The sequence below is a fragment of the Protomyctophum parallelum genome, assembly GCF_964188405.1.
Source record: "Protomyctophum parallelum genome assembly, chromosome: 5".
In the NCBI taxonomy this organism is placed as follows: Eukaryota; Metazoa; Chordata; class Actinopteri; order Myctophiformes; family Myctophidae; genus Protomyctophum; species Protomyctophum parallelum.
Genome location: NC_139702.1, coordinates 16505216 through 16522628, shown reverse-complemented (window position 1 = coordinate 16522628; position 17413 = coordinate 16505216). Strand labels below are relative to the sequence as shown.

The 17413-nt window shown below is 49.1% G+C and overlaps 1 long non-coding RNA gene across 1 annotated transcript; it reads right to left on the bottom strand.

Moving 5' to 3' along the window:
• Positions 1–16439: 16439 nt before the first annotated feature.
• Positions 16440–17126, bottom strand: LOC310858934. The gene is made up of 2 exons (XR_014569249.1): positions 16998–17126; positions 16440–16935 (listed from the first exon to the last, which is right to left on the bottom strand). It is a non-coding gene; the product is annotated as an uncharacterized lncRNA (long non-coding RNA).
• Positions 17127–17413: the final 287 nt, after the last annotated feature.

Here is a 17413-nt window from a genome sequence, read left to right as displayed (position 1 = left end):
TGCATAGCACAGAAAACCATCCCTTCTGTTTGGAAAAAGGCCGAAGTGGTTGCAATCCCTAAACCTGGCAAAGACCCATTATCCCCGAAGAGCTACCGACCCATTTCCCTCCTGCATCACCTACAAGCTCTATGAGAGGCACTAACATTTCTGAACAGACTATATTTACATCAATATGTCTGGGTCCCCACCTACTCACTCAGGGTTGACGTGTCACACCTGCAGTGATGGGAGGGGCACCAAAATGTGGTGTTTTGATTGGTTGATGGGGGCACTCCCTTAGTATAAAAGTGTATGTTTTGTGTACACATGACCTGATGAAGATCAAATAGATCGAAACGTTGTCAGTATTTCAATACAGAACGTTTTTTTTATACCTGTGATGTGCGGGCTCCATCCAATACCTACACCAGTTGTGTTGCAACATAGTTTGCTGTGACTGTTGTGAATTATGGGTGGTGTGGTCTTTGCCAAGACGGTGGATTGTGGCTCATGCCTTCCTGCTGTTATTTGTCATGTTGGTGTTCTCTATATCTTTTCGTCCTGGGCATGACGTTAAACTGTTCCGTTCGAGAGGACCGGCGACCCTCGAATGTAAACAGGAGTAGCAGCCTCTCTTGTAGGTGATGCAGAGGAGGGAAATGGGTCGGTAGCTCTTTGGGGATGATGGGTCTTTGCCAGGTTTGGGGATTGCAACCACTTTGGCCTTTCTCCAGACAGAAGGGATGGTTTTCTGTGCCATGCATGTATTCAGCATCCCTACGAGCCAGGTGTTTGCGTTAGGTTCCAGGTGCTGTATAATTTCTGCCAGTATGTCATCAATCCCTGCTGCTTTTCCGGGTTTCAACTTTCCCATTGCGGTTTCGAGTTCTTCTAGGTCGAAGGGTTTGGTTTGAGGGCTGGCTGATTGTGGTTGGTCTGATGCCACTGTGCAATGGTAATCTCCTGTGTGTCGGCGGCGGTGTTGGTTACGACTGTTGGCCACCAGTTGTGATGCAACAGAGTTCGCTGTGACCGTTGTGAATTATGGGTGGCTCCCTGAGGTCCTTGATCCCCATGGGGTCCAACAGTGGCCATTGAAGCGTGCACACACACATGCACACATGTACCTTTAAATGAACAACAACACAAAAACTAAGGCGCTGGTGTCGGACTTCTGGTTTACCGGAATGGGGTTCAACTCCCTGCAGTGCCCTGCTCAATGTGTTGTATTTCATTCATTGGTCCATGGACTCAGGTCATTGAGCGGCGCGCTATAGTGCGCGATTCTTCATCTCCATCCAATAACTACACCAGTTGTGACGCAATAGAGTTTGCTGTGACCGTTGTGAATTATGGGTGGTGTGGTCTTTGCCAAGACGGTGGATTGTGGCCCATGCCTTCCTGCTGTTATTTGTCATGTTGGTGTTCTCTATATCTTTTCGTCCTGGGCATGACGTTAAACTGTTCCGTTCGAGAGGACCGGCGACCCTCGAATGTAAACGGCCACAAAAGGAAACTATGTGTGTGTGAGGTGTTCTCAATCATTTCATTCCAGACTTTCCTTCGTTCATTCCCAACTTCACTGTCTATCTCCTGTGTTCTCCATTCATCTTGAGCGATACACAGTCGTCTGATGTGCGGGGGGAGGTGCCGGCTAGCGCATAAAGGCACGGGACAGGTGTTGTCTTGACGCATCCCGTGTTGATGCGACAGGTGTCATTTAGGGCTGTGTCGACCAATTTGGTGTGACGTGATCGGCTCCAGCTTGAGCAGGCATACTCTGCTGTAGAGAAAGACAGGGCCATGGCAGTTGCACAGATTGTTTGTGGGTCTGCGCCCCTCTTGGATTTCACTAGTTTTCACAGGATGTTATTGTGGGTGTTGACCGTGGCTTTTGTGTTCTCCAGGTGTTTTTTGAAGAAGAGTGTCCTGTCCAGTGTAACTCCAAGATACATGGGGTGGGTATGGTTGGAGAGTTTGTGACCATCCCAAGTGACGCTCAGTTCTTTTTTCGCGTCTCGGTTCCTCAGGTGGAAGCTGCATAGTTGGGTTTGTGTGTGTCTTTCTTTTTCTGTCTTTCTTTCTTAGGACGGAGATCAAGGTAGACGCCGTTGGAAGGCTCAACACAAGCCGATGCCCCTAGAGATCCATCCCAAAGCTTCCCTCAGGGAGCCCAGCAAGCCAGCTAGCCAGCAAGCCTGCCCAGTCAGCGAACGCAGCCAGTCAGCTCCGCCAGTCAGCCAGTGTAGAAAGTCAGGCTGCCAAGCCAGAGCATATCAGCCCTTGCAGTCAGCCACTGCAGCCATGCCAGCCTTGCTCAGTCAGCTCAGCCAGGCCTCTCTCGAGGCCTGGCTCTCTGTCTGCCTGGCCCGGTCTGCCCCGCCCTGCCTTGCAGCAACAGAACCAGCCTTTCTGGCAAGCCAGCCAGCTCAGAATGCGAGCTGAGCAAGCCAGTGCAGCAACAAGCCCAGACTAGGTTACTGCAGCCTTACTGTGCAGCCACAGCCACTCAGCGGAGATCAGCAGGAGCTGGCCAGGCTCCAACCCTTGCAGCGCAGCCTTAGGCCGGATAGTCCCCCTGCCTGCACTTTGTTGCCTTCCTGGCCTGTCTGCCTGCCTAGGCGCCTCGGTCTTCCTGTCTGTCTGCCTTGGCCTGCCTGTCTGAAACTGGTTAAGACTAACTGCGTGCTTGCCAGCTGCGCTGGCTTGCTGAGCTCGTATTCTGAGCTGGCTGGCTTGCTAGCAAGGCTGGTTCTGTTGCTGCAAGGCAGGGCAGGGCAGACCGGGCCAGGCAGACAGAGAGCCAGGCCTCGAGAGAGGCCTGGCTGAGCTGACTGAGCAAGGCTGGTATGGCTGCAATGGCGGACTGCAAGGGCTGATATGCTCTGGCTTGTCAGCCTGACTTTCTACACTGGCTGACTGGCGGAGCTGGCTGGCTGCGTTGGCTGACTGGGCGGGCTTGCTGGCTAGCTGGCTTGCTGGACTCCCTGAGGGAAGCTTTGGGATGGATCTCTAGGGGCATCGGCTTGTGTTGAGCCTTCCAACGGCGTCTACCTTGATCTTCATCCTAAGAAAGACAGACAGAAAAAGAAAGACACACACAAAGTCAACTATGCAGCTTCCACATGAGGAAGGCAGGCAGGAAGGCAGGCACGCAGGCACAAGCTGCCTGCGTGCTTGCTTCGCCCTCCAGTTGCTGCTCCAGTTATTTGTTTTCCCTCAAACCCATCCTCAATGTGTTGGGTGAGGTTGAGCTCTGTCCAGCACAGGACGGGACGGAAACCACCTTGGTCTTTAGTCAGCTTGGTGTCTATGAGTGGTATGAGGCGTTGGAGTAGCAGCCTCTCTTGTAGGTGATGCAGAGGAGGGAAATGGGTCGGTAGCTCTTTGAGGATGATGGGTCTTTGCCAGGTTTGGGGATTGCAACCACTTTGGCCTTTCTCCAGACAGAAGGGATGGTTTTCTGTGCCATGCATGTGTTCAGCATCCCCACGAGCCAGGTCTTTGCGTTAGGTTCCAGGTGCTGTATCATTTCTGCCAGTATGTCATCAATCCCTGCTGCTTTTCCGGGTTTCAACTTTCCCATTGCAGTTTCGAGTTCTTCTAGGTCGAAGGGTTTGGTTTGAGAGCTGGCTGATTGTGGTTGGTCTGATACCACTGTGCGATTGTATTCTCCTTTGGGTCGGCGGCGGTGTTGGTTACGACTGTTGGCCACCAGTTGTGATGCAACAGAGTTCGCTGTGACCGTTGTGAATTATGGGTGGCTCCCTGAGGTCCTTGATCCCCATGGGGTCCAACAGTGGTTAAGCGTGCACACACACATGCACACATGCACCTACACACGCACAGGCGCACATGCGTATGCACACCTGGACCTTTAAATGAACAACAACACAAAAACTAAGGCACTGGTGTCGGACTTCTGGTTTACCGGAACGGGGTTCAACTCCCTGCAGTGCCCTGCTCAAATGTGTTGTATTTCATTCATTGGTCCATGGTCTCAGGTCATTGAGCGGCGCGCTATTGTGCGCGATTCTTCATCATTGTTGAGGATTTTTTAAAGGTGAAAATCAAGGAAAAGCAAAAGGCTATAGTCCATGGTCACGGACCGCATACTGGTCAAGGTCATTTATACTGGGGAAGATCATTTACTAGTCTTATAAAGGTCATTTACACTGGTCAAGGTCATTTACTAGTCTCATGAAGGTAATTTATACTGGTCACAGTCATATACTGGTCACGGTCATTTCTACTGGTGAAGGTCATTTATACTGGTCAAGGTCATTTGTACTTGTCAAGGTCATTTATACTGGTCAAGGTCATTTACTAGCCTTATTGAAGGTAATTTATACTGCTCAAGGTCATTGATATTGGTCAAGGTCATTAAGTGGCACGCTATAGTGCGCGATTCTTCATCATTGTTGAGGATTTGAAAAAAGGTTAAATCGCAGAAAAGCGAAAGGCTAAAGTCCATGGTCACGGAGGGCATACTATAGTATGTTGTTTTTCATTTTTTGGTGGTGTGCGGGCTCCATCCAATAACTACACCAGTTGTGATGCAATAGAGTTAGCTGTGACCGTTGTGAATTATGGGTGGTGTGGTCTTTGCCAAGACGGTGGATTGTGGCCCATGCCTTCCTGCTGTTATTTGTCATGTTGGTGTTCTCTATATCTTTTCGTCCTGGGCATGACGTTAAACTGTTCTGTTCGAGAGGACCGGCGACCCTCGAATGTAAACAGCCACAAAAGGAAACTATGTGTGTGTGAGGTGTTCTCTATCATTTCATTCCAGACTTTCCTTCGTTCATTCCCAACTTCACTGTCTATCTCCTGTGTTCTCCATTCATCTTGAGCGATACACAGTCGTCTGATGTGCGGGGGGAGGTGCCGGCTAGCGCATAAAGGCACGGGACAGGTGTTGTCTTGACGCATCCCGTTTTGATGCGACAGGTGTCATTTAGGGCTGTGTCGACCAATTTGGTGTGACGTGATCGGCTCCAGCTTGAGCAGGCATACTCTGCTGTAGAGAAAGACAGGGCCATGGCAGTTGCACAGATTGTTTGTGGGTCTGCGCCCCTCTTGGAGTTCACTAGTTTTCACAGGATGTTATTGTGGGTGTTGACCGTGGCTTTTGTGTTCTCCAGGTGTTTTTTGAAGAAGAGTGTCCTGTCCAGTGTAACTCCAAGATACATGGGGTGGGTATGGTTGGAGAGTTTGTGACCATCCCAAGTGACGCTCAGTTCTTTTTTCGCGTCTCGGTTCCTCAGGTGGAAGCTGCATAGTTGGGTTTGTGTGTGTCTTTCTTTTTCTGTCTTTCTTTCTTAGGACGGAGATCAAGGTAGACGCCGTTGGAAGGCTCAACACAAGCCGATGCCCCTAGAGATCCATCCCAAAGCTTCCCTCAGGGAGCCCAGCAAGCCAGCTAGCCAGCAAGCCTGCCCAGTCAGCGAACGCAGCCAGTCAGCTCCGCCAGTCAGCCAGTGTAGAAAGTCAGGCTGCCAAGCCAGAGCATATCAGCCCTTGCAGTCAGCCACTGCAGCCATGCCAGCCTTGCTCAGTCAGCTCAGCCAGGCCTCTCTCGAGGCCTGGCTCTCTGTCTGCCTGGCCCGGTCTGCCCCGCCCTGCCTTGCAGCAACAGAACCAGCCTTTCTGGCAAGCCAGCCAGCTCAGAATGCGAGCTGAGCAAGCCAGTGCAGCAACAAGCCCAGACTAGGTTACTGCAGCCTTACTGTGCAGCCACAGCCACTCAGCGGAGATCAGCAGGAGCTGGCCAGGCTCCAACCCTTGCAGCGCAGCCTTAGGCCGGATAGTCCCCCTGCCTGCACTTTGTTGCCTTCCTGGCCTGTCTGCCTGCCTAGGCGCCTCGGTCTTCCTGTCTGTCTGCCTTGGCCTGCCTGTCTGAAACTGGTTAAGACTAACTGCGTGCTTGCCAGCTGCGCTGGCTTGCTGAGCTCGTATTCTGAGCTGGCTGGCTTGCTAGCAAGGCTGGTTCTGTTGCTGCAAGGCAGGGCAGGGCAGACCGGGCCAGGCAGACAGAGAGCCAGGCCTCGAGAGAGGCCTGGCTGAGCTGACTGAGCAAGGCTGGTATGGCTGCAATGGCGGACTGCAAGGGCTGATATGCTCTGGCTTGTCAGCCTGACTTTCTACACTGGCTGACTGGCAGAGCTGGCTGGCTGCGTTGGCTGACTGGGCGGGCTTGCTGGCTAGCTGGCTTGCTGGACTCCCTGAGGGAAGCTTTGGGATGGATCTCTAGGGGCATCGGCTTGTGTTGAGCCTTCCAACGGCGTCTACCTTGATCTTCATCCTAAGAAAGACAGACAGAAAAAGAAAGACACACACAAAGTCAACTATGCAGCTTCCACATGAGGAAGGCAGGCAGGAAGGCAGGCACGCAGGCACAAGCTGCCTGCGTGCTTGCTTCGCCCTCCAGTTGCTGCTCCAGTTATTTGTTTTCCCTCAAACCCATCCTCAATGTGTTGGGTGAGGTTGAGCTCTGTCCAGCACAGGACGGGACGGAAACCACCTTGGTCTTTAGTCAGCTTGGTGTCTATGAGTGGTATGAGGCGTTGGAGTAGCAGCCTCTCTTGTAGGTGATGCAGAGGAGGGAAATGGGTCGGTAGCTCTTTGAGGATGATGGGTCTTTGCCAGGTTTGGGGATTGCAACCACTTTGGCCTTTCTCCAGACAGAAGGGATGGTTTTCTGTGCCATGCATGTGTTCAGCATCCCCACGAGCCAGGTCTTTGCGTTAGGTTCCAGGTGCTGTATCATTTCTGCCAGTATGTCATCAATCCCTGCTGCTTTTCCGGGTTTCAACTTTCCCATTGCAGTTTCGAGTTCTTCTAGGTCGAAGGGTTTGGTTTGAGAGCTGGCTGATTGTGGTTGGTCTGATACCACTGTGCGATTGTATTCTCCTTTGGGTCGGCGGCGGTGTTGGTTACGACTGTTGGCCACCAGTTGTGATGCAACAGAGTTCGCTGTGACCGTTGTGAATTATGGGTGGCTCCCTGAGGTCCTTGATCCCCATGGGGTCCAACAGTGGAGAAGCGTGCACACACACATGCACACATGCACCTACACACGCACAGGCGCACATGCGTATGCACACCTGGACCTTTAAATGAACAACAACACAAAAACTAAGGCACTGGTGTCGGACTTCTGGTTTACCAGAACGGGGTTCAACTCCCTGCAGTGCCCTGCTCAAATGTGTTGTATTTCATTCATTGGTCCATGGTCTCAGGTCATTGAGCGGCGCGCTATTGTGCGCGATTCTTCATCATTGTTGAGGATTTTTTAAAGGTGAAAATCAAGGAAAAGCAAAAGGCTATAGTCCATGGTCACGGACCGCATACTGGTCAAGGTCATTTATACTGGGGAAGATCATTTACTAGTCTTATAAAGGTCATTTACACTGGTCAAGGTCATTTACTAGTCTCATGAAGGTAATTTATACTGGTCACAGTCATATACTGGTCACGGTCATTTCTACTGGTGAAGGTCATTTATACTGGTCAAGGTCATTTGTACTTGTCAAGGTCATTTATACTGGTCACGGTCATTTACTAGCCTTATTGAAGGTAATTTATACTGCTCAAGGTCATTGATATTGGTCAAGGTCATTAAGTGGCACGCTATAGTGCGCGATTCTTCATCATTGTTGAGGATTTGAAAAAAGGTTAAATCGCAGAAAAGCGAAAGGCTAAAGTCCATGGTCACGGAGGGCATACTATAGTATGTTGTTTTTCATTTTTTGGTGGTGTGCGGGCTCCATCCAATAACTACACCAGTTGTGATGCAATAGAGTTTGCTGTGACCGTTGTGAATTATGGGTGGTGTGGTCTTTGCCAAGACGGTGGATTGTGGCCCATGCCTTCCTGCTGTTATTTGTCATGTTGGTGTTCTCTATATCTTTTCGTCCTGGGCATGACGTTAAACTGTTCCGTTCGAGAGGACCGGCGACCCTCGAATGTAAACAGCCACAAAAGGAAACTATGTGTGTGTGAGGTGTTCTCTATAATTTCATTCCAGACTTTCCTTCGTTCATTCCCAACTTCACTGTCTATCTCCTGTGTTCTCCATTCATCTTGAGCGATACACAGTCGTCTGATGTGCGGGGGGAGGTGCCGGCTAGCGCATAAAGGCACGGGACAGGTGTTGTCTTGACGCATCCCGTGTTGATGCGACAGGTGTCATTTAGGGCTGTGTCGACCAATTTGGTGTGACGTGATCGGCTCCAGCTTGAGCAGGCATACTCTGCTGTAGAGAAAGACAGGGCCATGGCAGTTGCACAGATTGTTTGTGGGTCTGCGCCCCTCTTGGAGTTCACTAGTTTTCACAGGATGTTATTGTGGGTGTTGACCGTGGCTTTTGTGTTCTCCAGGTGTTTTTTGAAGAAGAGTGTCCTGTCCAGTGTAACTCCAAGATACATGGGGTGGGTATGGTTGGAGAGTTTGTGACCATCCCAAGTGACGCTCAGTTCTTTTTTCGCGTCTCGGTTCCTCAGGTGGAAGCTGCATAGTTGGGTTTGTGTGTGTCTTTCTTTTTCTGTCTTTCTTTCTTAGGACGGAGATCAAGGTAGACGCCGTTGGAAGGCTCAACACAAGCCGATGCCCCTAGAGATCCATCCCAAAGCTTCCCTCAGGGAGCCCAGCAAGCCAGCTAGCCAGCAAGCCTGCCCAGTCAGCGAACGCAGCCAGTCAGCTCCGCCAGTCAGCCAGTGTAGAAAGTCAGGCTGCCAAGCCAGAGCATATCAGCCCTTGCAGTCAGCCACTGCAGCCATGCCAGCCTTGCTCAGTCAGCTCAGCCAGGCCTCTCTCGAGGCCTGGCTCTCTGTCTGCCTGGCCCGGTCTGCCCCGCCCTGCCTTGCAGCAACAGAACCAGCCTTTCTGGCAAGCCAGCCAGCTCAGAATGCGAGCTGAGCAAGCCAGTGCAGCAACAAGCCCAGACTAGGTTACTGCAGCCTTACTGTGCAGCCACAGCCACTCAGCGGAGATCAGCAGGAGCTGGCCAGGCTCCAACCCTTGCAGCGCAGCCTTAGGCCGGATAGTCCCCCTGCCTGCACTTTGTTGCCTTCCTGGCCTGTCTGCCTGCCTAGGCGCCTCGGTCTTCCTGTCTGTCTGCCTTGGCCTGCCTGTCTGAAACTGGTTAAGACTAACTGCGTGCTTGCCAGCTGTGCTGGCTTGCTGAGCTCGTATTCTGAGCTGGCTGGCTTGCTAGCAAGGCTGGTTCTGTTGCTGCAAGGCAGGGCAGGGCAGACCGGGCCAGGCAGACAGAGAGCCAGGCCTCGAGAGAGGCCTGGCTGAGCTGACTGAGCAAGGCTGGTATGGCTGCAATGGCGGACTGCAAGGGCTGATATGCTCTGGCTTGTCAGCCTGACTTTCTACACTGGCTGACTGGCGGAGCTGGCTGGCTGCGTTGGCTGACTGGGCGGGCTTGCTGGCTAGCTGGCTTGCTGGACTCCCTGAGGGAAGCTTTGGGATGGATCTCTAGGGGCATCGGCTTGTGTTGAGCCTTCCAACGGCGTCTACCTTGATCTTCATCCTAAGAAAGACAGACAGAAAAAGAAAGACACACACAAAGTCAACTATGCAGCTTCCACATGAGGAAGGCAGGCAGGAAGGCAGGCACGCAGGCACAAGCTGCCTGCGTGCTTGCTTCGCCCTCCAGTTGCTGCTCCAGTTATTTGTTTTCCCTCAAACCCATCCTCAATGTGTTGGGTGAGGTTGAGCTCTGTCCAGCACAGGACGGGACGGAAACCACCTTGGTCTTTAGTCAGCTTGGTGTCTATGAGTGGTATGAGGCGTTGGAGTAGCAGCCTCTCTTGTAGGTGATGCAGAGGAGGGAAATGGGTCGGTAGCTCTTTGAGGATGATGGGTCTTTGCCAGGTTTGGGGATTGCAACCACTTTGGCCTTTCTCCAGACAGAAGGGATGGTTTTCTGTGCCATGCATGTGTTCAGCATCCCCACGAGCCAGGTCTTTGCGTTAGGTTCCAGGTGCTGTATCATTTCTGCCAGTATGTCATCAATCCCTGCTGCTTTTCCGGGTTTCAACTTTCCCATTGCAGTTTCGAGTTCTTCTAGGTCGAAGGGTTTGGTTTGAGAGCTGGCTGATTGTGGTTGGTCTGATACCACTGTGCGATTGTATTCTCCTTTGGGTCGGCGGCGGTGTTGGTTACGACTGTTGGCCACCAGTTGTGATGCAACAGAGTTCGCTGTGACCGTTGTGAATTATGGGTGGCTCCCTGAGGTCCTTGATCCCCATGGGGTCCAACAGTGGTGAAGCGTGCACACACACATGCACACATGCACCTACACACGCACAGGCGCACATGCGTATGCACACCTGGACCTTTAAATGAACAACAACACAAAAACTAAGGCACTGGTGTCGGACTTCTGGTTTACCGGAACGGGGTTCAACTCCCTGCAGTGCCCTGCTCAAATGTGTTGTATTTCATTCATTGGTCCATGGTCTCAGGTCATTGAGCGGCGCGCTATTGTGCGCGATTCTTCATCATTGTTGAGGATTTTTTAAAGGTGAAAATCAAGGAAAAGCAAAAGGCTATAGTCCATGGTCACGGACCGCATACTGGTCAAGGTCATTTATACTGGGGAAGATCATTTACTAGTCTTATAAAGGTCATTTACACTGGTCAAGGTCATTTACTAGTCTCATGAAGGTAATTTATACTGGTCACAGTCATATACTGGTCACGGTCATTTCTACTGGTGAAGGTCATTTATACTGGTCAAGGTCATTTGTACTTGTCAAGGTCATTTATACTGGTCACGGTCATTTACTAGCCTTATTGAAGGTAATTTATACTGCTCAAGGTCATTGATATTGGTCAAGGTCATTAAGTGGCACGCTATAGTGCGCGATTCTTCATCATTGTTGAGGATTTGAAAAAAGGTTAAATCGCAGAAAAGCGAAAGGCTAAAGTCCATGGTCACGGAGGGCATACTATAGTATGTTGTTTTTCATTTTTTGGTGGTGTGCGGGCTCCATCCAATAACTACACCAGTTGTGATGCAATAGAGTTTGCTGTGACCGTTGTGAATTATGGGTGGTGTGGTCTTTGCCAAGACGGTGGATTGTGGCCCATGCCTTCCTGCTGTTATTTGTCATGTTGGTGTTCTCTATATCTTTTCGTCCTGGGCATGACGTTAAACTGTTCCGTTCGAGAGGACCGGCGACCCTCGAATGTAAACAGCCACAAAAGGAAACTATGTGTGTGTGAGGTGTTCTCTATCATTTCATTCCAGACTTTCCTTCGTTCATTCCCAACTTCACTGTCTATCTCCTGTGTTCTCCATTCATCTTGAGCGATACACAGTCGTCTGATGTGCGGGGGGAGGTGCCGGCTAGCGCATAAAGGCACGGGACAGGTGTTGTCTTGACGCATCCCGTGTTGATGCGACAGGTGTCATTTAGGGCTGTGTCGACCAATTTGGTGTGACGTGATCGGCTCCAGCTTGAGCAGGCATACTCTGCTGTAGAGAAAGACAGGGCCATGGCAGTTGCACAGATTGTTTGTGGGTCTGCGCCCCTCTTGGAGTTCACTAGTTTTCACAGGATGTTATTGTGGGTGTTGACCGTGGCTTTTGTGTTCTCCAGGTGTTTTTTGAAGAAGAGTGTCCTGTCCAGTGTAACTCCAAGATACATGGGGTGGGTATGGTTGGAGAGTTTGTGACCATCCCAAGTGACGCTCAGTTCTTTTTTCGCGTCTCGGTTCCTCAGGTGGAAGCTGCATAGTTGGGTTTGTGTGTGTCTTTCTTTTTCTGTCTTTCTTTCTTAGGACGGAGATCAAGGTAGACGCCGTTGGAAGGCTCAACACAAGCCGATGCCCCTAGAGATCCATCCCAAAGCTTCCCTCAGGGAGCCCAGCAAGCCAGCTAGCCAGCAAGCCTGCCCAGTCAGCGAACGCAGCCAGTCAGCTCCGCCAGTCAGCCAGTGTAGAAAGTCAGGCTGCCAAGCCAGAGCATATCAGCCCTTGCAGTCAGCCACTGCAGCCATGCCAGCCTTGCTCAGTCAGCTCAGCCAGGCCTCTCTCGAGGCCTGGCTCTCTGTCTGCCTGGCCCGGTCTGCCCCGCCCTGCCTTGCAGCAACAGAACCAGCCTTTCTGGCAAGCCAGCCAGCTCAGAATGCGAGCTGAGCAAGCCAGTGCAGCAACAAGCCCAGACTAGGTTACTGCAGCCTTACTGTGCAGCCACAGCCACTCAGCGGAGATCAGCAGGAGCTGGCCAGGCTCCAACCCTTGCAGCGCAGCCTTAGGCCGGATAGTCCCCCTGCCTGCACTTTGTTGCCTTCCTGGCCTGTCTGCCTGCCTAGGCGCCTCGGTCTTCCTGTCTGTCTGCCTTGGCCTGCCTGTCTGAAACTGGTTAAGACTAACTGCGTGCTTGCCAGCTGCGCTGGCTTGCTGAGCTCGTATTCTGAGCTGGCTGGCTTGCTAGCAAGGCTGGTTCTGTTGCTGCAAGGCAGGGCAGGGCAGACCGGGCCAGGCAGACAGAGAGCCAGGCCTCGAGAGAGGCCTGGCTGAGCTGACTGAGCAAGGCTGGTATGGCTGCAATGGCGGACTGCAAGGGCTGATATGCTCTGGCTTGTCAGCCTGACTTTCTACACTGGCTGACTGGCGGAGCTGGCTGGCTGCGTTGGCTGACTGGGCGGGCTTGCTGGCTAGCTGGCTTGCTGGACTCCCTGAGGGAAGCTTTGGGATGGATCTCTAGGGGCATCGGCTTGTGTTGAGCCTTCCAACGGCGTCTACCTTGATCTTCATCCTAAGAAAGACAGACAGAAAAAGAAAGACACACACAAAGTCAACTATGCAGCTTCCACATGAGGAAGGCAGGCAGGAAGGCAGGCACGCAGGCACAAGCTGCCTGCGTGCTTGCTTCGCCCTCCAGTTGCTGCTCCAGTTATTTGTTTTCCCTCAAACCCATCCTCAATGTGTTGGGTGAGGTTGAGCTCTGTCCAGCACAGGATGGGACGGAAACCACCTTGGTCTTTAGTCAGCTTGGTGTCTATGAGTGGTATGAGGCGTTGGAGTAGCAGCCTCTCTTGTAGGTGATGCAGAGGAGGGAAATGGGTCGGTAGCTCTTTGAGGATGATGGGTCTTTGCCAGGTTTGGGGATTGCAACCACTTTGGCCTTTCTCCAGACAGAAGGGATGGTTTTCTGTGCCATGCATGTGTTCAGCATCCTCACGAGCCAGGTCTTTGCGTTAGGTTCCAGGTGCTGTATCATTTCTGCCAGTATGTCATCAATCCCTGCTGCTTTTCCGGGTTTCAACTTTCCCATTGCAGTTTCGAGTTCTTCTAGGTCGAAGGGTTTGGTTTGAGAGCTGGCTGATTGTGGTTGGTCTGATACCACTGTGCGATTGTATTCTCCTTTGGGTCGGCGGCGGTGTTGGTTACGACTGTTGGCCACCAGTTGTGATGCAACAGAGTTCGCTGTGACCGTTGTGAATTATGGGTGGCTCCCTGAGGTCCTTGATCCCCATGGGGTCCAACAGTGGTGAAGCGTGCACACACACATGCACACATGCACCTACACACGCACAGGCGCACATGCGTATGCACACCTGGACCTTTAAATGAACAACAACACAAAAACTAAGGCACTGGTGTCGGACTTCTGGTTTACCGGAACGGGGTTCAACTCCCTGCAGTGCCCTGCTCAAATGTGTTGTATTTCATTCATTGGTCCATGGTCTCAGGTCATTGAGCGGCGCGCTATTGTGCGCGATTCTTCATCATTGTTGAGGATTTTTTAAAGGTGAAAATCAAGGAAAAGCAAAAGGCTATAGTCCATGGTCACGGACCGCATACTGGTCAAGGTCATTTATACTGGGGAAGATCATTTACTAGTCTTATAAAGGTCATTTACACTGGTCAAGGTCATTTACTAGTCTCATGAAGGTAATTTATACTGGTCACAGTCATATACTGGTCACGGTCATTTCTACTGGTGAAGGTCATTTATACTGGTCAAGGTCATTTGTACTTGTCAAGGTCATTTATACTGGTCAAGGTCATTTACTAGCCTTATTGAAGGTAATTTATACTGCTCAAGGTCATTGATATTGGTCAAGGTCATTAAGTGGCACGCTATAGTGCGCGATTCTTCATCATTGTTGAGGATTTGAAAAAAGGTTAAATCGCAGAAAAGCGAAAGGCTAAAGTCCATGGTCACGGAGGGCATACTATAGTATGTTGTTTTTCATTTTTTGGTGGTGTGCGGGCTCCATCCAATAACTACACCAGTTGTGATGCAATAGAGTTTGCTGTGACCGTTGTGAATTATGGGTGGTGTGGTCTTTGCCAAGACGGTGGATTGTGGCCCATGCCTTCCTGCTGTTATTAGTGTGGTTGCCCGAATGGGCAACCAGACTCTAGTAATTGTAACACTTTATTAGTGTGGTTGCCTGAAGGCAACCATAGTATTGTCTTTGTGACCTTTTATTATTTGTATTATTATTGTTGTTTTTATTATAGATAAACTTTATTTTGTCGCGTTATACCTCCCACAGTTTGTGTCGCACTCGAGCCATGTCAAAACGACGGGCTACATCGGGAATCGTGTGCTCGTATTTTGCTAAGACATTTGTTGAATAGTTTAATTGATATGAATTAATTAGTGCATTAAATTTCCCCATAGACATGAATGGGAAAATGCAAAAACTCACTTTCAAGTATTCTTTCCTCTGAGACCATAAGGGCTATACTTACAAGACTTGGAGGAGAGATTCATAATAATTACTCAAATTAATTACCTTAGAAGTTTATCGGTCGGCCTCATGGTGGCGCTATAACAGCCAACTTTACCTTTTGGGGTATAACTCTTGAACCGTAGGTCGTAAAATAAAATATATATTTTCCCTGGATTCCTTGGGTCATGACACATCTCCCCATATAGGCCACGCCCATTTGCGTCTAGATAGATTTCCCGCCATTTTGAATTTAGTTCAAAACACACTTTTTGCTCCTCCTCCTACAGATTTTGACCAAATCTCACAAAAATCAGTACACATGATCTCGGGACCTATCCGATTAAAACAGCACAGTCAGAATTTAGATCTTCTGTATCGTTCGGCCGTAATCGTCTTCCAAAGTTAGTGGGAGGGGCCTATTTTACAAAACACGCCACAATTCACGCACGGAATGTCCGATCCATCCCAAATCTGAATCACATGTCGAGGGTGGCTTAATCAACGCAGAGCCAAAAGCAATTCCATTTTCGACGGGTGCGATGTGGGCAACCACACTTTGCAATTTCCCAGAATTGCCTCTTTCTAGTTATTAAAGGTTTCATGACATTCAGTTTAATTTATTTTTCTTTTTCATTTTTTCTTTTAGGTTTTATGACCTCAATTACACCCAAAGAACCTGAAGTTTTCTTTGGGTTTTTTTGGGTGCAATTGAGATTAGAAAACCTAAAAAAAACAAGAACAATTCCAAAACCTTTTTTTTAATGTCACAATCCCTTTAACTTATTACACATCTTGAATTCTTTATGTTCCATGCAAGTATTATTCTAACAAACCTCCAAACAAGCAGCCACCCGCGTCTTTAAAAATCACACACGTGTGAAGTGAGGGGCGCTAATATATATATACAAGTCTAAATCACGTTGATAAGGTGATGTAATGGTGATGACAAAACAAATTATCTTTATTGTTAATGGCGTTTTTAAAACAAACTAAAAAACATTAAACCTGTATATAGGCTCAAAAATATATAGTGTACAATTTGGGAACCCAACACAATGTATGACATTGTTGCGACTGCGAGTTCCTTCAGCAGCGAGACCAAAGCGTGTATACCAGCCCCGCCCCCAGGGTGCCTACACTTTTTGACTTAAAATGTCAACAAGTTCCTGCCACCCAAAAAAAACATATCCCATTTATGAAAATTCTTTAAAATAGTGGTGCCGACAGCCATGGCGTTACTTGACACATAAAAGACAAAGACAAAACACACTTTGAAGGAGAAATAGAGGGGGACATTTTTAATTGGAAGTTTTGCTCCCAACACTCCTAAAAACAAAGTGTTTAATTGTGGGTTTATCTACTATAGAAGACATGAAGTGAGCTGACAGGCCCTTCTTGTCAATCACCTTAACCCATTCTGACCTGAGATCAGATTCTAAAAATGTCTTCTACGTCCATTTATACAATATGGATAATTAGTGTGGACTGAAACCGTTAGTCTATAGTAGGCTACTCATCGTCACACAGCTTTTTCATTTTCGTTGTAAAGCAACATATGCAAAATCCTCCTGTACTGTACATTTAGACTTGTACATTAAATCCTTGTTACTAATTAACAATCGTTGTTACAGCTACTTAGGATTTCTTCCTTCACTACGAATTGCATTGACATATTCTTTCTCATACAGACAATCTGCACATCTGACGAAGCCTATAACGAATTAGAAAAATCCTCAATGGAAGCACTGATGTATTCAACAAGTTTTTTTATTTGGACCTTAAGACAAAAACAACTTGTTATATTTGAGAGACCTATTTAGTCTACAGACATTAAAATCACTGCTTTGCCTTCTTTTCACATCAACTCACAGAAGAAAAAAACCCCACACATTTCTCAGCACAAGGTTTTGGGAAAACGCAGTCTAGCATTTTCAGCTATTATTAGGGAAGTGGCTCCATCGCCACTGTGTCAAGTCTCAAATGAATACAAAACTCTCATCACTTTGACAATTTACAAGAAGAAAAACAAAATAAAGAATTCAATAAAACAAAAATAAAATAAAAAAGGTTTAGAACAAAGGCACACACAAAAAAAGAGAAGAAAATCTATACACAAACATAATAATAGTATGTATTTTCAGGGTTACTAAGTATGTGCAAGAGCGTAGGAAGCCATCTTTAATGGAATGCGGTTGGTGATGATGGTCAGAATGGTTCTATTGGGAGCTGTTGAACCGCTCCAGACCTTAGAGTGGTGATGATGGGAGTCAGAATGGTTCTACTGGGAGCTGTTGAACCGCTCCAGACCTTAGAGTATATATGAATAGAGACGGCACCGGATTTCTCCTCCCATCCACTTGCATTAAGGTGGATTTCTCCTCCATCCACTTGCATTAAGGTGGATTTCTCTTCCATCCACTTGCATTAAGGTGGATTTTTCCTCCATCCATTTGCATCAAGTTGCTGAAAAGCACAAGAAGCGATTTCACTCCTCCTTCCGGGTAGGAACAGAGTGCATTCTGGGATGGATTGGACCCAAACACATGAGCGTGCTGTGCCGTTGACCATCATTGCGGTTTGTGCGCGTTCACGTATGAAACATAGCGTTCACGTATGAAACATAGCGTTCACGCGTCATGGCCCCAATAACATGAACGTGTACAATGATAGTCAACGGACCAGCGTGTGTTTGGGCCCAGCACTGCAATGACAAATTGGGCCAC